At 33.9% G+C, this 21,523-nt stretch overlaps 1 non-coding gene across 1 annotated transcript; it reads left to right on the top strand.

Moving 5' to 3' along the window:
• The first annotated feature begins 14,484 nt into the window (after positions 1 to 14,484).
• Positions 14,485 to 14,591, top strand: LOC120257224. Its single transcript, XR_005535579.1, has one exon. It is a non-coding gene; the product is annotated as a small nucleolar RNA R71 (small nucleolar RNA).
• Positions 14,592 to 21,523: the final 6,932 nt, after the last annotated feature.

Raw genomic sequence — 21,523 nt, 5'->3', positions numbered from 1 at the left:
ACCATAATTGTCAAACATATGACAAAAAGGATGAAAGAAACCTAACACATAATTGAATCCACACAGATCTATAAATAAATATGAACTAAGAATCATGTTAAAGCTTCATACTAGCAAAATTATTCATATAATTAATCAAATTAAATATATATTGATAATTTAAGAAAACAAAAAGATGATAATATAGAGCTATGTATTAAATCACCTGCTGGCATATGAAGCACGCAATCAACAAAAATCAAATCACACGAACGGTGTACTCTCACTGGTGAATTATCAAGCCTCAAATTTAACGATGCTCCACCGTGTGATGTAGTGGAATAGAAGGATTTCTTGATCTAGAGATCAAGATGAGAATGAAGAAATCAAAATGAGAAAGATAAGAGAAGGACACTAGCTTTCAAGGGAGAAAGATCCTAATTTAATCAAGGGTTTCAGGAAAGTGGCGAGAACTGAATTGTATCACATGGGTTTTTATCCAAAAAGTGGCATTGTGTTTCTCTCTCCTTTTCCATGGAGGATTAGGGCACCTTTATCTCAAACAAGGAAGATAAGTGTGAATGTTTTAGATGAGATTGAATGTGTACGATGTGATTTTGCCTGGATTTAAAAGATATTTGATGTGAAGCACTAGTGAACTTTTGGATACGCATGTAATATTTAAAGGTTAGTGGAGTGATGTGTAAACCCGCTACACTAGTTTTCTCATGATTTAATTAGCTTAAAATAATTATACAATATTTACGATGTGTAATATTTCATAATATATACATCTATATATATATATTTTATTTGAATGCCTCATTTTCCACCTGGGATCAAAATGCCTTACTCTTTGATTTATAATATAATTACTAAAATTTGAGAAAATATTTTGTTGATTATCATTTTCATAAACATAAAATATAAACAATATATGCTTAAAAAATAAAGACCAATTTCAAAGAAAATTATGTAATAATATTTTTTAATAAAAAAATAAAAATGATTTTTTTTTTCATTCTACTACTAAAAATTAATTTTACCAAATTACAATCTCGATGGAATTTCTTATTAGTAAAAATATGTCAATTTCCATCTTTAATGTTATTGGAACCAGAAAATTTTTCCTAGTAATGGCAATTAAAAAAATTATTCTCTGATATTTTTGCAAACATATATGTTTATACTTTATATACTAATTTGTAAAAATAAATAATATGGATCCAAACTAAAAATTTTTAGAAATATTTTTTAATAACATTTTTTGATACTATGTGTTGGTGGGGATGGTTTTTTGAGGAATAAAGAGGAAGAGATTAGAAAGAAAGTAGTGCACAAGTCTTCAAGGCCTGGCAAATACTTTCCTTTAGCCTTAATTTACCTCCACCTAATTTCAATCCTTGGATGCAAAATGGATTGAATGACGAATTTCCTTTAGGATACAATGAAGACCCTTGAGTATGGTTTGCACTTCCAAACTCAAGAAAAGACAACAATGGCTTTTACAAAGTGAAAGTTTGATTTTATCTTTTGTGCACTCAAAGAACAAAGCAAATGAACTTGTGAGGAGTTTGTTTATCATTCAAATTGACTTGAATGATGGTAGGAGATTATTTTTTATAGGAATGAAGTGGTGTTTAGTAAATAGACACACAACTTTAATAATGAGTGCCATTTAAAAAGACACATCACTTCATTAATCAGTGTCATTTAAAAAGACACATCACTTCATTACACCACTTCAATAAAAGACACATTATTTCATTAATGAGACACACCACTTCATTAAATAGACACACCATTTTACTAATGAGACATCTTTTCAAATAAGATAAAACAATCATTCATTAATTAATGAAATCCCAAATGACAAGTTCTCATTAGTTGTATTACAAGTGGTGTTTTCATTTTTAAAATCCTTTCACACTATGTGCACTAATTTGTAAAAAACAAGAGGTATAACTATTAATTATGTAATATTTTTCAAAAAATATTATTTTTCTCATATATTAACATATAAAAATACAAGAGGACAAAGTAGGAAGACTAGTTTTTTTTAAGATGCAATTTATTACATTGCCCCTACTAATTTATAAAAAGCAAAAGTGACCAAAATGCTAATTTCATATAAATATTTTTCTTAAAAATATATCTTTTATGCATAAGTACTAGAAAATAGGTCAAAACCCTTTCATTTCTCTTTGCCTCCATAATTGACTAATTAGAATGATAAAATTATAATAGTGAGAAAAATTTTTCTTGCTGAAAATACAAACATTTTTTTGTTTTCTCAAAAACAGAATATGTACATAATAAGAATTTTTTTATATGATATAATTAAAAACAATTAGCAAAAGCATATAAGATATTATATTATATATTATAGGTATTATACCCTAGTTGGTCCCTTTTACTTTTCTCTCTCTTCCTTTTTGGTCCATCTACTCAGAAATGCTTCCGACTAGTCTCTCTACTTTTGAAAATATGCCAACTTAGTTAAAAATGCTCCCAACCAGTCCCTCTACTTTTAGAAATTACCCACTTAGTCCTTCTAGGTGCGCACATTTTTAAAAGTAGAGGGATTGGTTGGGAATATTTTTAACTAATTTGGGCACATTTTCAAAAGTAGGGGGACTAGTCGGGAATATTTCTGAGTAGAGGGACCAAAATAGAAGAGAGAGAAAAGTACAAGGACTATTTTGGTGATTATACCTATATTATATAATTTAAAAAAAAAAAGTGGATTGGGAGTTGATGGTTACAAGGGCTAAACCCGACATTGGGATTAGGCATCGCTGTTACAAGGGTGCTAACACTGATGTTGGGTTACAAGGTATATATATATGTAACATTTTTTTAATATTTTTTTTAAGATTGTCTTTTAAACTCAATTGTTTTAAATTAAATTTTTATTAAACATGAGAGTCATGATTTACTAAAAATATTATTAATTAATGGCAAAAAAATATGTTTTTTTCGAAAAACTAAATATTTTTTTGTTAATATAATATTATATTAAAACTAAATCAAAATTTAAAATTTTACTAAATTTTTGTTGTTGGAGTATCCTCGCGGGGCGTGGTATTCCTAGGGATTCCATAAAAAATGCCACATCCCTTGGGTATTTTTCAAAGGCAGCATGACGGTGAGAGTATTCCACTCCATGTAGGCGAGGAAGGGGTTTCCCCCATTCCCAGCCCCACTGGGGGACTATTTCGGGGAATCCCTTCCTAGTCGGGGAATGGTCCTTGCTGGAAGCAGGAATTTCTCACCCCACTTGCATTCCTATCTTGGTGTGACTTATTAAACATCCAACCTAAACATAAAAACAAATATTATTATCATTATTATTATTATCTACTAATTTGTAAAATTAGTTTAAATTTATACTTTTTTCTAAAATAATAAAATGCTTTCTAAATTAAATAACACTATTTTTATAGCAACCCCCTCATACTTTATTGGAAGTTGGGTATTAAATTAAAAAAATCTCATTTTAAGCAAGTATTTATTTCTATTTCTATGGGTTGTTTTTATTAGATATTTTATAGGAAATGCAATATATAAAGTATATATTAAATAACATTAGCTTTATACAATCCATGGGTGAGTTGTTTCAAAATACATCCTTTAAACATGCCAACTTAAACAAGACATTTAAATATGCCAAGTTAAACACAACATTTTTATTTTAATCGAATTTCAAAGTTGTTTAGTAATTATGGTCCAAAATCTAATTAAAATTGAAAAAGGTATTTTTGCCAATGTCGGGCAAGCCTAACTGTTAAAGCATTTTGTTTCTAAGCAGAGCACATGTGAATAAGGATCTCTTGTGCTTAGGCATTGGGTCATTATTAAGAGCAAAATAAATTTGTAAGTATCTCATAGTTTATTATTAGTATTATATTTTTAACAATATACATATGTTTATATTTATATTTATATTTATATGTTAGTTTAGAAGCTTAACCATTGATATTTGTAGTACTTGGTAGTGGCGGAGCCAAGACAAGCTGGCAAGGGGGGCTAAAGGCAAAGTATAAAAAAATTTGTCATATAAAACAATTGTCTATTATGTATACTTGAGTAATAATATAATTTGTTTTATTAAAATAATTACAATTTGAATGAATGTATTAGAAAAATTCTAATATATTCCAAAAAAAAATAGGATTAGGGTTTTGATTGAAAAATATGAGAAATTAAGAAAAGAAAACATTGGATTATTGTCTTGATTCAAAAATAGAAAATTATGGTTTTGATTAAAAAGTATGAGACATTACGAAACGATAACAATATGATTCTTGTTTTGATTAAAAAATTTTAGACACTGGCAAAAGTAAATAAATGATCAGTGGTTTGATTCAAAAATAAAGAGGCATTTAGAAAAAAAAAACAGGACAAGGATTTTCATACAAAAATATGAGGCATTATGAAAAGAAAACATAGCTAGAGATTGCGAAAACAAAATATAGGATTATTGTTTTGATTAAAAAAATGAGACATTCCGAACAGAAAACAAAGGATTATGGTTTTGATTTAAAATTGAAAAATATGACACATTTTGAAAAGAAAACATAGGATAACGGTTTTGATTCAAAAATAACAGACATTGCAAAATGACAAAAAAAGGATAAGGTTTTTTATTGTAAAATAGGAGACATTCATATATACAAACATAAAATTAGGGTTTCGATAGAAAAATAGGGGACATTACTATAAAGAACCATAGGATTAGGGTTATGAATGAAAAATAGGAGATATTACTATAAGAAAACATAGTATTAGGTTTTTCATATAAAAATCGTAGACATTCCAACAAGAAAACATATGGTTAGGTTTTTTTATTGAAAAATATGAGACATTTACAAAAGAAAACATACAATTGGTGTTTTAATTAAAAAATACGAGACATTCCAAAAAATAAAACATTGGATTAGGATTTTTTTTAAAAAAATGGAGCCATTTCAAAAAGAAAACGTAGGATTAGGATTTTGATTGAATAACATGAGCCATATCCAAAAGAAATCATAGGTTTATAGTTTTGATTGAAAAATAGTAGACATTACTATTAAAAAACATTGTATTATGGTTTTAATTAAAAACTGAAAAATAGGGGACATTTCCAACAATAAAAAAACATAGGTTTATGGTTTTGACTAAAGATTATCAAACACTCCCGAAAGAAAAATGCAGGGTTTTGATTCACAAGGAGGAGTCATTCTGAAAACAAAACATAGGATTAGGGTTTTAATTGAAAAAAATTAGTCATTAACAAAATAAAACATAGGATTTATGTTTTTATTTAAAAATCACAAACATTCCCAAAAGTAAATATAAGAAAATAAGAGGCATTCCAAAAACTTAGGATAACGGTTTTGACTAAAAAATATGAGACATTATGAAAAGAAAACCTACGATTATTGTTTTGATTAAAAAATAGTAGGCATTCTCAAAAAAAAAAACAAGCATAAGATTATATTTTTGATTTAAAAATTGGACACATCACGAAAAGAAAACATAAGATTAGGATTTTTATTCAAAAATTATTAAATCAAAACATTTGTAGAGATTCCCAAAACAAAAGATAGGTTTAGGGTTTTGATTTAAATAAAAATATGACATTCCAAAAAGAAAAAAAGATTAGGGTTTTGATTTGAAACTGAGAAATAGGACACATTCCGAAAAGAAAATATAGGATTAGAGTTTTGATTCAAAAATTTCAAGCATTCCGAAATAAAAAAAACGATTAGGGTTTTCATTAAAAATAGGATACATTCCTATAGGAAAACTTAGGATAAGGGTTTTGAATGAAAAATAGGAGACATTACTGTAAGAAAAAATATAGGCTAACAATTTTGATTAAAAAATAGTAGACATTTCGAAAAGACAACATAGGATTAAGATTTTGATTAATGTCTCCAATTTTTGAATTAAAACACTAATCCTAAGTTTTATTTTCGAAACATATCATACTTTTCAATCAAAATCTTAATCCTATGTTTTAATTCAAAAATTGGAGACATTCCTAAAAAAAATATAGGAAATCATGTTTTTATTAAAAAATAGTAGACATTCCAAAAAGAAAAACATACAATTAGTGTTTTGATTGAAAAGTATGAGACATTGTAAAAAGAAAACATAGGACTAGTGTTTTGATTGGAAAATAGGAGGCATAATTATAAAAAAACAAAGAATTAGGGTTTTGATTCATTGCTAAAAAATAGGGGGCATTTCCAAAACAAAGCATTGATTTTGGGTGTTGACTCAAAAATAGCAGGCATTCTGAAAAGAAAAACATAAGATTAGGTGTTTAAATGAAAACTATTAGGCATTCATAAAAAAAAACATAGGATTAGGGTTTTGATTTAAAAAATGAGACATTGCCAAAAGAAAACCTGAGAATATTGTATTGATTCAAAAATAGCAAATATTCCTAAAAAGGATATTATGGTTTTCATTAAAAAAAAGGAGGTATTGCGAAGAAATACATACGATTAGGGTTTGGATTACAAAATATGAGGCATTAATACAGACTTAGGATTAAGGTTATGAATAAAAAATATGAGACATTCTGATTAAAAATAATAGACATTCAAAAAGGAAAACAAAAGATTAGGATTTTGATTAAGAATTACTAGAGACTGACAAAACAAAAGATAGGATTAGCGTTTTGACTAAAAAAATGAGACGTTACTAAAAGAAAACATATGATTATTGTTTTGATTGAAAAATATGAGACATTTCATAAAGAAAATATAGGATTAGATTTTTGATTAAAAAATAGGAGCCATAGCGAAAAGTAAACAAAGGATTAGGGTTTTGATTGAAATATATGTGACATTACATAAGAAAACATAGGATTATTGTTTTGAAACAAAAAATAGTAGACATTATCAAAACAAAACATAACACAATGGTTTTGATTACAAAATAGGAGAAATTCCTTAAAAAATCTTTCAAATAGGGTTTTTATTAAAAAAATATGAGACATTATGAAAAGTAAACATGCGATCATTATTTTGATTAAAAAATAGCAAACAATCCCAAAAGAAAACAAAAGATTAGGGTTTTGATACAAAAACAGGGGACATTTAAAAAACATAGGATTATGATTTTTATTCAAAAATAGCAGGAATTAAGAAAAGAAAACATAGATAGAGATTCAAAAAATAAAAGATAGGATTAGGGTTTTGATTTTAAAAAAATGAGACATTTCCAAACGAAAACAAACGATTTGGATTTTGATTCAAAACAGAAAAATAAGACACATTCCATAAAGAAAATATAGGATTATGATTTTTATTCAAGAATAGCCGATATTGCGAAAAGAAAAGAAATTATTAGTTTTTTGATTGGAAAATATGAGACATTCCAGAAAAAAAACGTAGGTTAGGTTTTTTGTTATAAACTAATAAATAGGAGATATTCAGAAAAGAAAACATAGGATTAGAGCTTTGATTCAAAAAATAGGGGACTTTACGAATATAAAACATCTGATTAGGTTTTTGATTCAAAAATAGGAGACATTCCGAAAGAAATATATAGGATTAGGGTTTTGATTCAAAAATAGGGGAAATTACTATATGAAAGCATAATATTATGATTTTGATAATAGACATTCCAAAAGGAAAACATTAGGTTAGGGTTTTGATTGAAAAATATGAGACATTTTGAAGAAAAAAAAGGATAGGATTAGGGTTTTGATTGAAAATAGGAGACATTACTATAAAAAAACGTAGGATTACGGTTTGGATTAAAAAATAATAGCCATTACGAAAACAAAATAAAGGATTACCGTTTTCATTAAAAAATAAGAAACATTTAAAAAAGAAAACAAAGGATTAGAGTTTTGATCCAAACCTGAAAAAAAGAACACAATCAAAAAAGAAAACATAAGATTGGGGTTTTGATTAAAAGGTAGGAGATATTCCAAAAAGAAATCATAGGATTCTGGTTTGGATTGATAAATAGGAGACATTACTATAAGAAAACAAAGGATTAGGGGTTTGATTCAAAAATAAAAAACATTGTAAAAAAAACACATAATTAGTGTTTTCGATTAAAAAACACTAGACATTTCCAAAAGAAAACATAGAATTATGGTTTTAATTCAAAAATAAGAGACATTATTATAAGAAAATATAGCATTTTGAATGAAAATTTGGAGATATTATTATAAGAAAATATAGGATTAGCATTTTGATTTAAAAATAGCGGACATTACATAAAGTAAAGAAAGGATATGGTTTTTGATTGTAGAATACAAGATGTTCTAAAAAGAAAACATATTTTACGATTTTGAATGAAAATTGATAAATAGGAGAAATTAATAAAAATAACATAGGCTCGGGTTTTCACTGAAAGATTGGAGGCATTCTGAAAAGAAAACATAGGGTTATAATTTAGATTGAAAAATAGGAGATACTACGATAAGAAAACGTAGGATTAGGATTTTGAATGAAAAAGAGAAGACATTAGTATAAGAAAACATAGGATTTGTGTTTGGATTTAAAAATAGTAGACATTCTCAAAAGAAAACATAGGATTAGGGTTTTGATTGAAACATGGAGACACTACTAAAAAAAACAAAGAACTAAAGTTTTGATTAAAAGTAAAAAATAGTGGGCATTCAAAAAAGAAAAGATAGCATTAGTGGTTTGATTATGAAATAGCAGACATTCAAAGAAGAAAACATAGAATTAGGGTTTTCATTAAAAAATATGAGTCATTTTTGAAAGAAAACAATGGATTAGTGTTTTGATTAAAAAAAATGAAAAGTACGAGACATTACTAGAAAAAAAACATAGGATTATTGTTTTGATTCACAAATAGCAAACATTAGATTTGGGTTTGGTTTCTGTTACAGTGGGCATTCAAAAAAGAAAAAAAAAGTACTAGGATTTTGATTGAAAAGTAAGAGACATTACTATAAGAAAATGTAGGATTAGTGTTTTGACTTAAAAATAGTAGACATTCCGAAAAGAAAATACAGGATTAGAGTTTTAATTGAAATACAATATTCATTCGAAAAAAAATATACGGTTATGGTTTTGATTAAAAGTATTGATATTCTGAAAGTAAATCATAGGATTAGGGTTTTTGAATAAAAAGTAGTAGACATTCAAAAAGAATACATACGATTAGTTTTATGAATGAAAAATATAAGTCATTACGAAAATACAACATAGGATTATTGTTTCGATTAAAAAATATCAGACATTCTCAAAAGAAAACATAAGATTAGGGTTTTGAATAAAAAATAGGAGGTATTATTGGAATTAGGGGTTTGATTACTAATACATAAGCACTTGTCAAACTGCCCCACACTTAAGCTTTTTCTAGTCCTCGAGAAAAAAATAAAACATTGAAGCATAAAAGGAGAAAATCTTGGAAGTGCTTTGGCCTTAGGTTCACCAAAGCATGCAAGGGAAGCATTCTACAAGTAAGAAAAATTTTAACACCGAATAAGAAAAATCAATGCTCTAGCCAAAAAATGGAATAAAAAAGGACAACAAACCTAATATCGTCTAAGTGTGTGTAGATTCACTCAAGCCAACCCACCATATACTCCTCAAAGCTCTGAGTTAGAAGGACTTATTTATGTACAAAAAGAAAGAAAAAAGATGGTAGTAGCTTCACACAACCTCTAAGGTAGCCCTTTCCAAAGCGGCCGCTAGGGTGGTTTTCACACTTTCGAGGTGATAGCTCTTTCTACCGGGGTTGTAGCTTTTCACTCATCCCATGAGATAGCTCTTTCTCTCATTAGGGCATAACTAGTATCCAACTTATGACAGTAGCTTCTCACATCATGGGTGGTCGCTCTTTCTACCCCGCAATGCGCAAAACAACACAAGTATATCATTTAACCATTTCTTTTTGTTTCAAAGAAAAATAAAAAAACAAAGAGCAACTAAACTAGTCCCTTAAACATTGAGCTTTTAGTTTGAACAAGGTTTAATGAGCGAGTAGTGTAACAAGTGCCAATCGGGCAGAAATTCCTAAAAATCCAAGTAAAAACTAGAGAATTAGAAAATTCAATGTTAAAAATTCTCCTAAACTTAACAATACAACCATTACAACTAAGGTGAACCGCCATTGGCTACATGAGCATATACAATAAAAGTATACATATAGAACATATGTAAAGTGAACTCCACCCACACTTCAAATGTATATTGCCCACAATGTACGATGCAAGCACAATAAAAAAAGTATAACACTCAAAAGCATATGTGAAGGTGGGCAATTGAAACAATACTCCCCTGAATTCCTAATGGTACGTTTGATGAAGCTATGTTTCTTGAGAGTTGAGTCCCAATGGGTTGTGGAGCACACACGGCCATGTGAAAAATCACAATGACCATGTCTCATGACTATTCCTCAATTTTCATACTCACAAGACCATCTACATGCATACACAAGGGGGTTAAGTGAAGTCAACAAAAACAAAATAAACCAATAGTATATAAAGATAAAGCAATGAAATACAACTCGAAACAAAAATAAAAGATAAACTTAGAAGGAAGATCCTTTCCGAGTGATACAAGTCCAAAACATAATACTGAAATGAAATACAAAAAATAAGAATGAAGAAAAGTAGAGATGCATTAAGCGCTTTGTGTCAGTCTCGCCCGCCTCGCTCACTGGAGAAGATGTCAGAATCGCTGAGGATACAGACACTGGTGGATCACTCGGTGCTATCAGAATCAGTTATGGTCGAGGGGTCCTCGGTCTTATAACAAAGGATGATGTCATAAATGCGGTAAAATATCGAGACACGACATCACCTCAGTGTGGTTCGCAGTCTGTGTCACATGAACCAAAGCGATCTTAGTCTGTAATACCTCTACCACACTCTCGAGCCATTCAAAATGATCTTAGGCTCGAAACGGAGAAAACATAAGCACTAGAGGTGGCTCCTCGTGTCAGGCCGAGTGCATCGGTCTTTATCGGGCCCTAGTGCAGCTTCATGCCGCGGTTGAGAACCCTCTGCCGCCTCTCCCTCAACCTCGACTCACTCGTGGGGACATGTTCATCACATACAACCCTATCTCTATATCTCATGGATCTTACAACACCAAGATCCGTAAAAAGAAGAATGGCTCAACTTGAGTTTCAGTGAATCTCTCAAAGCATGCGTGATGCTCGGGAATCACAAACTCCATATGCTCAGGCTTTAGAGAATGCTCACATGGATGCTTGTCATCTTGCTTGCTAGATCTGGGGGCTATATGTGCATGAATTGAAAGAAGAATCGATCAAAGGAACTCAATGATTCAATACTGCAGAAATCAACACGGTAGTGTGGAACCACGGGCGTAAAAGACGCACGGCCACTATGAAAAAATCCACAAATACATCAGAAATTTGCTCAAAACACACTCTAAAACATGCACCAACCATTTAAGTATGCAAACAAAGCAACAATCATCAATTTAATTGAATTAAATCAAGCATGGCGAAAGAAAAGAGGGAATGAGGGTTTACCGACAAGATGAAGATGAAATATTCGAAAACAGCCAAAAAACTCGTATGAAACCCCTCTAAATCGACGGTGAGAAATCAGCTGAGTGCAAGGACATGTTCTCTGAGTGTTTTTGAGTGAAGAGAGGAAGAAACATGAGTAGATTTTAAAGAAAAGCCGCACCTCTTGGTATTCGATACATCCACATAGGCCTATAGAAATTGGCCACGCCTGCGGTGACCTCGCTGTGGGAGTTTCACAGGAGCATTCCCACGCCCTGTGTGCTCTCAGGATAGCATAACTTGCCTCCGAATGCATCCGCATGGTCAGAGTGGAAATTCCCCATGCCCATGTGCCCCGATCCATAGGGGCATCCACACGACCCTGTGGCTTCTCTGTCAACTAGAGAAATTTGGCTAAGTGTTCCACACGGCCCTGTGGAAATTCCACACGAAAATATGGATCTTTACAGGGGTACTCATAAGGGCACTCACATGCCCCTCTGTCTTCTCGGGATGGAGAATAAGTCTCTGTAAAGTTTCACACGGGCTTGTGGAAATTACCCCGCCTGTGTGTAATTTACACGGTCATCCACGGGGTAGGTACACGCCCCTTGTGTCTTCTCGTGATAAAAGCTCGGAACGTCATGGAGAAACACACATTCATGTGGAAAATTACCCACTGCTAGTGACCATCATAAGGTCATTCACAGAGCGCACACACGCTCTTGTCTCCTCTTGGATGAGCTTTTGAGCGGAGACACACGCCTGTGTGGAAATTACCCATGCCATGTGTCTTCTCTGGATAACTTACAAAACTTTATAGACTCTAAAAATTTCAGATACTCATATACTCGTGAGCTTGCCTAGACATTGGAAAAAAATCTGACCAGAGAATCATGCAAAACATGCTCAAACGACCAAGAAACTTCACCAATCACAACTAGGTACACGAAAACAACAATAATGCACGAGAAAATCAAAACAAAAGCATGTAAAAGACTAAGACACCAACACTCAAGCACTAATTCATGCAAGCACTAAACTAAAACCTAGAAAATAGTAAAGACTTGGGTTGCCTCCAATGAAGTGGTTGTTTAATGTTACTAAGCTTGACGTACCTGATCTTACCTCATGGGGGCTCATAGATGAAGGTTTTTCTCTTGCCCATAACTTGAAAGCATGATGAACATAATCTTTTCAAGGTAGAGTGGGAGTTGTCAAGCATGTTACCACATAAGGGTATGTCACCCTTACTCTGTTCTTTCACATCCCCTTTAGCCTTGGGGTATTTCTTGTGATGTATCCTTGCTCGCTTCATCTTTTGGATCATCCATTTCATGATCCCTAGGGTAGGTTGCAACTTGTCCTCTAGAGCAAGTGTCAAACTTTTTTGTTCTCCACTCCTTGGTCTAGAAATCCTTCATACAGATCTTGATTCATCATTTCCTGCATGTATTCATCAATTAACTCATTTATAGTGTCAAGAAAAATACAAAGTATCATCAAAATCAAGAGAATGTTGAATGGCTTCGGTGAGGCAGTATGTCAACTTGTCATCACCAACACGTAAGGTCAACCCCCGCCGTTCATGTCAATGACAGATTTTGAAGTGCACAAGAATGGTCTCCCAAGTATCTCGCTAACATCGACATCCCTCATTAAGATCCAACACCACAAAAGTCCACAAGAAATATGCAGTTGTCAACTTTTAGAAGTACGACTTCAATGATGCCCTCGGATGTCTCAACCATTTCGGGTCTCCGCCAATTGAAGTGTCATCCGAGTGGGCCTAGTCTTTCCCAAGACTAGCTCCTAGAAGAATGTATAAGGCATGGCCTTGATACTAGCCCCTGAGTCTGCTAATGCCTACTTCTCACCCAAATTATCAATGTTGCACGGAATGATGAAGTTTAAAGGCTACTTCTTCTTGTTTGGCATATTCTTTTGCAACATTGCACTTTCTTCCAACTTCCTCTTGTTGGTCAAGAGGTCCTTGAGAAACTTTGCATAGAGAGGTATTTGAGACAATGCCTCCACAAATGGGATATTGATATGAAATTGCTTGAATAGACCCAAGAACTTCTTCTATTGCTCATCATTTTCATCATTCTTCAATCTCAAAGGATAAGTGATTTTTATCTTATAGGGTCAGGTTACCACCTCCTTCTCTTTGGTTCTCTCCTCAACCTCTAAGACCTCGGGTGCTTCAACACTGGTCTTCTCAGTCGGGAGCTTACCCTTAACTTCACGAACACTTCTCAAAGTGATCACCTTTACATGTTATCTTGGGTTTGTCTCCATGTTGCTAGACAAACTCCCTTGAAGTCTTTTCGAGAGTGACTTAGCAATTTGGCCCATTTAATTCTCTGAGATGTGCAATAATGCGCTGTGGTTGCAAAGTATGGCTTCAACCGATTGAAATCTTGTATCTGATGATGCAATAAACTTGGTCAAAGCCTTCTCTAGGTCGGTCATCCGGTTCTCCATCACTAAAACTCAATTCTCTATATTCTAGGTTTGTTATTGTTATTGGAAACTGGGTGGTGCCATCATCTTCTATTGCCCTTAATTACTCCAAGAGAGGTTTGGGTGGATCCTCCTGCCCAGATTGTAGGTGTTGCTATATGGATTCCCTTGGCCTCTCATTACATTCCCTACAAAATCCACTTGTTCTACATCGAGGATCTACCATCAATAGAGATTGGGCAATCAGATGGAGCATGTTCTCCCCAACATCCAAAGGCAACTCATCATAGCCGCCACTCTAGGAAAAGTTAGAGTCTAGCTTCTTGCTCAATGACTCAACCTGGGCCGCCAATGAGATAACTGTATCAATCTCATTAAGTCTGACTATCTTCTTTCTATCCCTTTGTTATCTACTTGTAATTATTCATAGCCATTTCTTCAATGAGATGTCAGGCCTCGTCTGGGGTCTTGCTTCCCTAATGTACCTCCCACTCGCAAAGATCAAGTAATCAGCTTGTGGTTGGGTCTCAAACCATCATAGAAAGTCCGAATGATCATCCACCAAGAAACCCATGTTGAGGACATTTCACCGGAGCTCCCTTGAACCTCATCCCATGTCTCAAATAGAGACTCCAATTCGCTTGCACAAAAGATGATATTTCATTCCTAAGCTTCACTGGATTTTCCGGAGGGAAATATCGGGTTAGGAAAAGCTTTTACCATCTCCTCCCATGTAGTGATCGATGCCCTAGGTAATGAACGCAGCCATTGCTTTGCTCTCCTTTTCAAGGAAAACGGGAAGGCTCTTAACCTGATAACATCATTCGTAACACCATTAATCTTGAGTATGTCGCACACTTATAAGAAGCTCTAAATGTGATTGTTTGGATCCTCATCTGCCAAACCATTAAACTGCGCCAACTGCTGTAATATCTGATGAAGCCTGGCTTGAGCTCAAAAATTTAAGCTATGATCGGTGGTCGCGACAATTTAGATCACGTGCCAAGAACTCGCAAGTCCGCGTAATCCGATAGTGTCCTCTCGCCGCTCATTCTGTTCTGCTATGTTATAAGACCCTTCACCTTCTATTTCATCTTGATTTGATTGTTCTTACACATGTTCTTTTCCCCTTCAATGAATTCATCGCTCAATGTAAGGATTTCCTTTAAACCAATGTCGAAGGCTTACTTCAGATCATAACCTAGAGCCAGAACCAAACAAAAAGAAAACAAATCAGAATGATGCAAGAATAAGAAAGTGTGAAATATAATAAGTGATGAATAGCTAAAATAGCAAAGTGAAAAGTGTTTCCAAATCATCTACACTCGTCAATGGTGCAAAAAGTTGACACATCCCTTTTGCATGTGAAACGCAAAGTGCATGTGTTTGTCGAAGTAATAATACACTGGCGAGTGGGTAGTCGTATCCGCATGGAATAGTGATAAGAAACACAAAGATTTCTATTTAAATAGAATGAAGACGAATCGATAGTGGTGTAAACAAAATCAATAAAAATAGAAACATGAAAAGAGGAAGGAGGCACAAATAAAAAGAATGGAGAGGCAATCGATGTAAAATTAGAGCACCCGGACATTGCTCACCATAGGACAATTATTTCAAGTGCAAGACCAACCATTATGTTTCTCAACCGATGCTTAATGAATCAAGAAATCAGAAACCACACGTGTCCCAAACATAAGATCAACCGTGACTAACTCCCTACACTATGCCCCGTGGAGAAATCGCCCGCCTCAACATCTCATACTCGTAAGGTTGCTTAAAGCTCTAGGGACTCCAAGTAATAAACCCTATTCTCTAATATAGATCTAAGTCTTTTGTGCAGGCAAAAACCCCTAGTCACACTTAAGCCCCAGATACTAAGGATTACTTTTAATGCTTTCACTGTTGCTTATGCAACTAAGCCCCTGAGGATTTCATCTCTTAGCATTTCACTCTATTATGACTGGAAAGAACTCTCGCAATGTGGAGGTAGGATAAATCACACTAGATGGGAAAGGGGACGTTCTGCTACCTCTCAACTCACCCTTTCAAACCTCTCCAATCTAGCATTGTCTAACCCTAATGGTCTGTCACAAATCCACAAAGATTACCAAGATGGATTCTCAACCCTAGTGTCACTCTAAGGGAAAACCAACTCAACAAGCATTTAAGATTGGAACTCGATTAAAACATTAATTAAAGAAAGCATAGTAAAAGGTCAATGAAACAATATCATCCTAGGGTTTACAAGTCCAAGTACCCACTGAGGGGTTTAGCTCTCCATATAGCAAAAATACAATAAACAATGAAATCAAAAGTAAAGATATGCACCCATGAATAAAAACCCCATTGGTGTCTCTGCTTCGATGGTCTTGTGGAGTAACCGTGTCATTTCCAAAGGTTCCCTCGCTAGCATAGGGCACACCTCATGAATCGATGGCAACGAAAAGCTCCCCCAATAACTATCTTCCAAAAGGAATGTGGTGTTGAAGGTGATAGACCACTACAAAAAAACTCCCAGCCAATGCCTTTCCTAACACTAGCAAATGCAGCCTCCCTAAGATAGTGAAGAGATGGGCAAAAGATGGGGAAAAAGATCCATCAAATCATCATATGTCGCGGGTTTAGAAACAGTCGGAATTTCCACCGTCCCGGTGAATTTGCAGTGAATCAATTTTTTTCAAACTGGCTCTGTGAACAAAGAATCACTATAGTAATTCTCTATAGTGGTTTACTACAAAGATTCTACTATAGTACTCACCAAAAAGACTCACTGAATCGCCACTTTCATCGAGGCCACATAAACGGGCACACATCCATGCGTAGATCGATTCCATCTTCAATAAAATTACATTTGACAATAATCTTGCTAGCATTGCACAAGATGGAACACACGAGTGTCAACGCCTTTTGTGGACCTCCAATTTACATGTTCACTCGAGCACAATGGAGGTTGTCACACACTCATATGTCTTTGAGAACAACTTGTGTCTTCACATTTGTTCACTCAAGATTTCATCAACAAAGTGCATTCACGGTCTATTTAGGCTCTGGCTCACCATACTTGTCTTGACAAAACTACATGCAAAAAAGAACATGAATACACATGTATAAGTGATGAAATCTGAGAAAGGTAATGTTCATTATAAGAAAAGAATAATTTGTATTACTAATACACAAGCACTTATCAATGACATTCCGAGAAGACAAGATAGGGTTAGTGTTTTGTATCAAAAATAACAAACATTACGAAAAGGCAATAAAGGATTAGGTTTTTGATTAAAAAATAATTGTCATTCCAAACAAAAACATAGGTTAGGGTTTTGATTCAAAATTGATAAATTGGAGACACCTTAAAGAAAATAGAAGATTAGGGTTTTATTCAAATATAGTAGGCATTCCGAAAAGATAACATAGGATAAGGGTTTCGATTGAAAAATAGGAGACATTACTATAAGAAAACATATGAATAGGGTTTTGACTCAAAAATATTTGACATTCCGTAAGAAAAAACATAGAATTAAGATTTTGGTTGAAAAATGTGAGACATTTGGAAAAGAAAGCAAGCGATTAGGGTTTTAATTGAAAAATAGTAGACGTTCGGAAAATAAAATATAGGATTAGGGTTTTGATTAAAAAATATGAGATATTTCAAAAAGGAAACATATAATTAGCTTTTTGATTAAAAAACTGAAAAATAGAAGACACTTCTAAAAGAAAACATAGGATTCAGGTTTTGATTGGAAGATAGGATTACTAATGGTTTCTTTTGGAAATGCCTCCTTTTCTTCAAAAATATGAGACATTTTGAAAAGAAAACATAGGATTATAGTTTTAATTAAAAACTGAAAAATAGTGGACATTTCCAAAATAAAACATAGGATTAGGGTTTTGATTCAAAACTAAAAAATAGGACACATTCAAAAAAGAAACCATAGGATTTGGTTTTGATACCAAAATAACAGACATTCTGAAAAAAGAAACATAGGATTAGTGTTTTCATTGAAATATAGTTGGCATTCCAATAAGGAAACATAGGATTAGTGGTCTGATTGAAAATTATGAGACATTCTGAAAATAAAACATAGGATTAGGGTTTTGAATAAAAACTAGTAAATATTCTGAAAAGAAACATACGATTAGAGGTTTGATTGAAAAATAAGAGGCTTTACTATAAGCAAACAAAGGATTGTTGTTTTGATTAAAAACTGAAAAATAGGGGACATTTCAAAAAGAAAACATAGGATTGGAGTTTTGAATCAAAAATAGTACACATTCCAAGAAGACAAGATAGGATTAGTACTTTGTTTCAAAAATAGCAAACATTCTAAAAAGACAAAAAAGGATTAGGTTTTCGATTAAAAACTAGTTGTCATTCCGAAAAATAAAAATAGGTTAGGTGATGCACACTATGCAAGTATACGGGTCGCACATAAGTAATACAGTGGTACCCCATGAGGGGTAGAGTTGTCGAACCACTTGAACTGCACTTAAAGCACTCACTCTTTTTCTGATGTCTAGTAAAACAAGAATTGGATTGGTTTAGAGAATAAAAACAAATAAAGGAGAGAAATGGTGGAGATAAAAGATGGATTAGGAACAAGGTTTTCAATAACAAGAGAGCAATGCCCCGGTATGATTCCTATGAGCTATATCATGCTAACTTGCTTCTAAAGCCCACCAAGTACATTCTAAAGTTCAAGTGTGTACTGACAAGCAATGTTGCATCTATGGTTCTCAAGTACACTAATTTTGCCAAGATAACTATGCATTTCAAACACATTAAGTTTTGCAATCACACAAGCAATCACAACCATGGTCATCCATACACTGAGTATTACCAAGTCAAATGTGCACAATCCAAAACATCAACTTATGCAACACAACATTAAACACATGAATCTAAAGAGCTCCGTAGACATTAAAAAAAAGTAGTCAAAGCATACAATGCATCATAGTTCATGTCCTAGGGCATCGTGGATGGTTAACCCCTCTTGGACAGGTACAAGGAAGAGAAAGAAAAAGAGCAAAAGAAAGAAGACAAGACTCCCTTCTTCTCATGAAGGCCGTCCTAATTAAGCTCCGATATGCTAACCTTACTTCCCTAGTGCCTCCAAATCATCCTTAATCCACGTACAAGGTGTTGTGAAGCCTGATCTTCACTCTCATCAAAGTCCACCAGATGGAGAGAAGAGTACTTGAACAAAGATGAGAGTGAAACCCTAAAAACTAGAAATGAAAAGGGTAGTTTCAGGCTCGACACAGTCTAAGCACGATCATGCTTATACCGTGCTTCTTCAGTTGGGCTTTTGGCTGAATCGGCTGAGTGCTCGCTTGGATTTTCTAGTAGGAGGGAGCACAATAATGCGTGGACCATGTATCACTTGAGTGTGATCATGCTACGAGCAAGCAAAGCGTGCTTCCCTCAACAAAAATACCTCAGCCCTGAAATATTCAGTGGAAGGAACACACTCATGTCCCGACTGTGTTCGGCTTGAGAGCACTCTCCTACTTGAGTTTTCACTTGGTACTCCTCCAAGCAAAGATAATCAGTGGGACAGAGCACGATCATGCTCTGCCAGTGTTTAGCTTGAGCACTTAGTAAATATCTTTGTTCTTCACTGGTTTCATCCCCGAAATCACTCCAAATAGCTTCAAAACCCAAAATCCTGCACATGGAACAACTATACATAGAATAGCACCTAATATACATAAAATTATTCTAAATGACAAGAAAAATAATGAATTGATTGTAAATAAATATGATATGCAATGCACTCAACAAATACCCCCACACTTGAATGTTTGCTTGTTCTCAAGCAATCTCACGTTATTCATTAATAGAAAGGATGAGTCCAATACTTCTGATCACAGGGGAGTGGTAAATTCTCAAGTATAAGGGGGACTACGAGGGTTAGTCCGACAATAATGCACAATAAAAGGCTACAATTTTACTTTATGGACCTCATGAGTGTGCGAAAACACTAAATTGAGTGTCCCAAAGTCTCGAGGAATTAACCTATGCATTTAACCATTATTCCAACTAAACATAGTGGGTAGTAGCTTAATACGCCATAGATGTATCCTTTTTTCTCTGTAGGTCATCAGATGTACACTTGTAATGCTCAAAATTTGATTACTCAAGAGTGGGTTTTACTCATGAAAGGCGATATCTCTTTTTACCATCTTTTTACACACAAAATTTCAAAATTGACTGGTAGGGCATCCGAATTAAGGAATCCGACTTCTAGTATGTTTTTATAAAAAATAACTCGTAAAAACTAAGCTTGGTCCTAAGTGAAAGGTTATCATCCTAGAACAGGTGGTTCCACAATTAGGGCAAACTGATGAGATCTTAGGTCTTTAGAGTAAAAAGAGAGTCTACATTTTTGTCTCGATTAAGTCACTAACACACAGGGTCCCCTAAGTTTAATAATTTCAAACAAAGTGATCATAGATCATCATTAGCAAAGTACTCAACCATAAAAGCAAGCATGTAACCCTTCCCCACACTTTAATGCTACATTGTCCACAATAAAGAAATGTATGTCATGTATATAAAAATTAGATAACAATACAACAAAACAGAATTGAAATGATTTTCCTGAACATAGAGAGTGATGATGCCGCTCTCAACGTGTGTGCTATCCAACTCAAAGGAACTACATAATCCCTGAGATGAGTGGAGAGACACAAGGGAAATCGAGGGAAATCAAATTGGCATATAATAAACTAAAGAAAACAAAACATCAAAATATAAAAGCAAAAGAAAAGTAAGCAAACAAAAATGTAGAAGGGGACTCCCCTTGTTAATTAACTACAAAAGATGGAAATAAGAACAAAATAATAGAAATTGGAGACAGGATTGGTGTTGTGTCGATCAGAAAGGTGTGCTCTCGGGCTGAGAATCATTGCAAGAAGAAGTAGAGCTGGCCTTAGAACCCAAATCAAATATATCAACTCTAATATGATCCGTGGGTTGCACAGGAGAAATCAGCTCAAGAGATAGCTGTATGCCAAAATGCTCAATAATACGTACCACACTCCTCTACACGCACTTGAATGCTGCTGAGGAACGGGTGACATGCTCCTGGTGAATTGAGGGGTGCAAGGTGGTGAACGCGATGTCTAACTTGCAGTGGTAGTGTGTGGTGAAGTGGAAGGAACATCATCACTGGCAAGAGAAATATCAGCAGCAACAGTCGAGGATTAATCAATGTGCTGTGTGACTCGGTACTCAGTCCTCCTTCTGGTTTAGACATGTTGCAATATCCCCACCAATCTCAATGTCTCAAGATTCATAGATGCAACACCATCAACTATCCTCATCCTATTAGTCCCACCAGATGAGTGATGCAAGGGCCAACGAATAAAGTGCCAATACAAGGGTTGGTTCCCTGATGAGAGATGGAGACAATGACCTCGTAACCCAAATATAGATGAAACCCATCTACCATACTCAGTAGAAAGTCAAAGTCAAGGTGACTAATGACTCTACTACTATCGCCATGTCTAATCAAAGTGTGGCTGAGGACGAAATGGATACAACAAAGCACAGGGGTCCAGGCATCCTCAAGCGATTCCCCAGCCGCCCGGGAGATTAATA

This window comes from Dioscorea cayenensis, unplaced genomic scaffold (genome assembly GCF_009730915.1).
Source record: "Dioscorea cayenensis subsp. rotundata cultivar TDr96_F1 unplaced genomic scaffold, TDr96_F1_v2_PseudoChromosome.rev07_lg8_w22 25.fasta BLBR01001954.1, whole genome shotgun sequence".
In the NCBI taxonomy this organism is placed as follows: Eukaryota; Viridiplantae; Streptophyta; class Magnoliopsida; order Dioscoreales; family Dioscoreaceae; genus Dioscorea; species Dioscorea cayenensis.
This window is presented reverse-complemented; position numbering and strand designations above follow the sequence as displayed.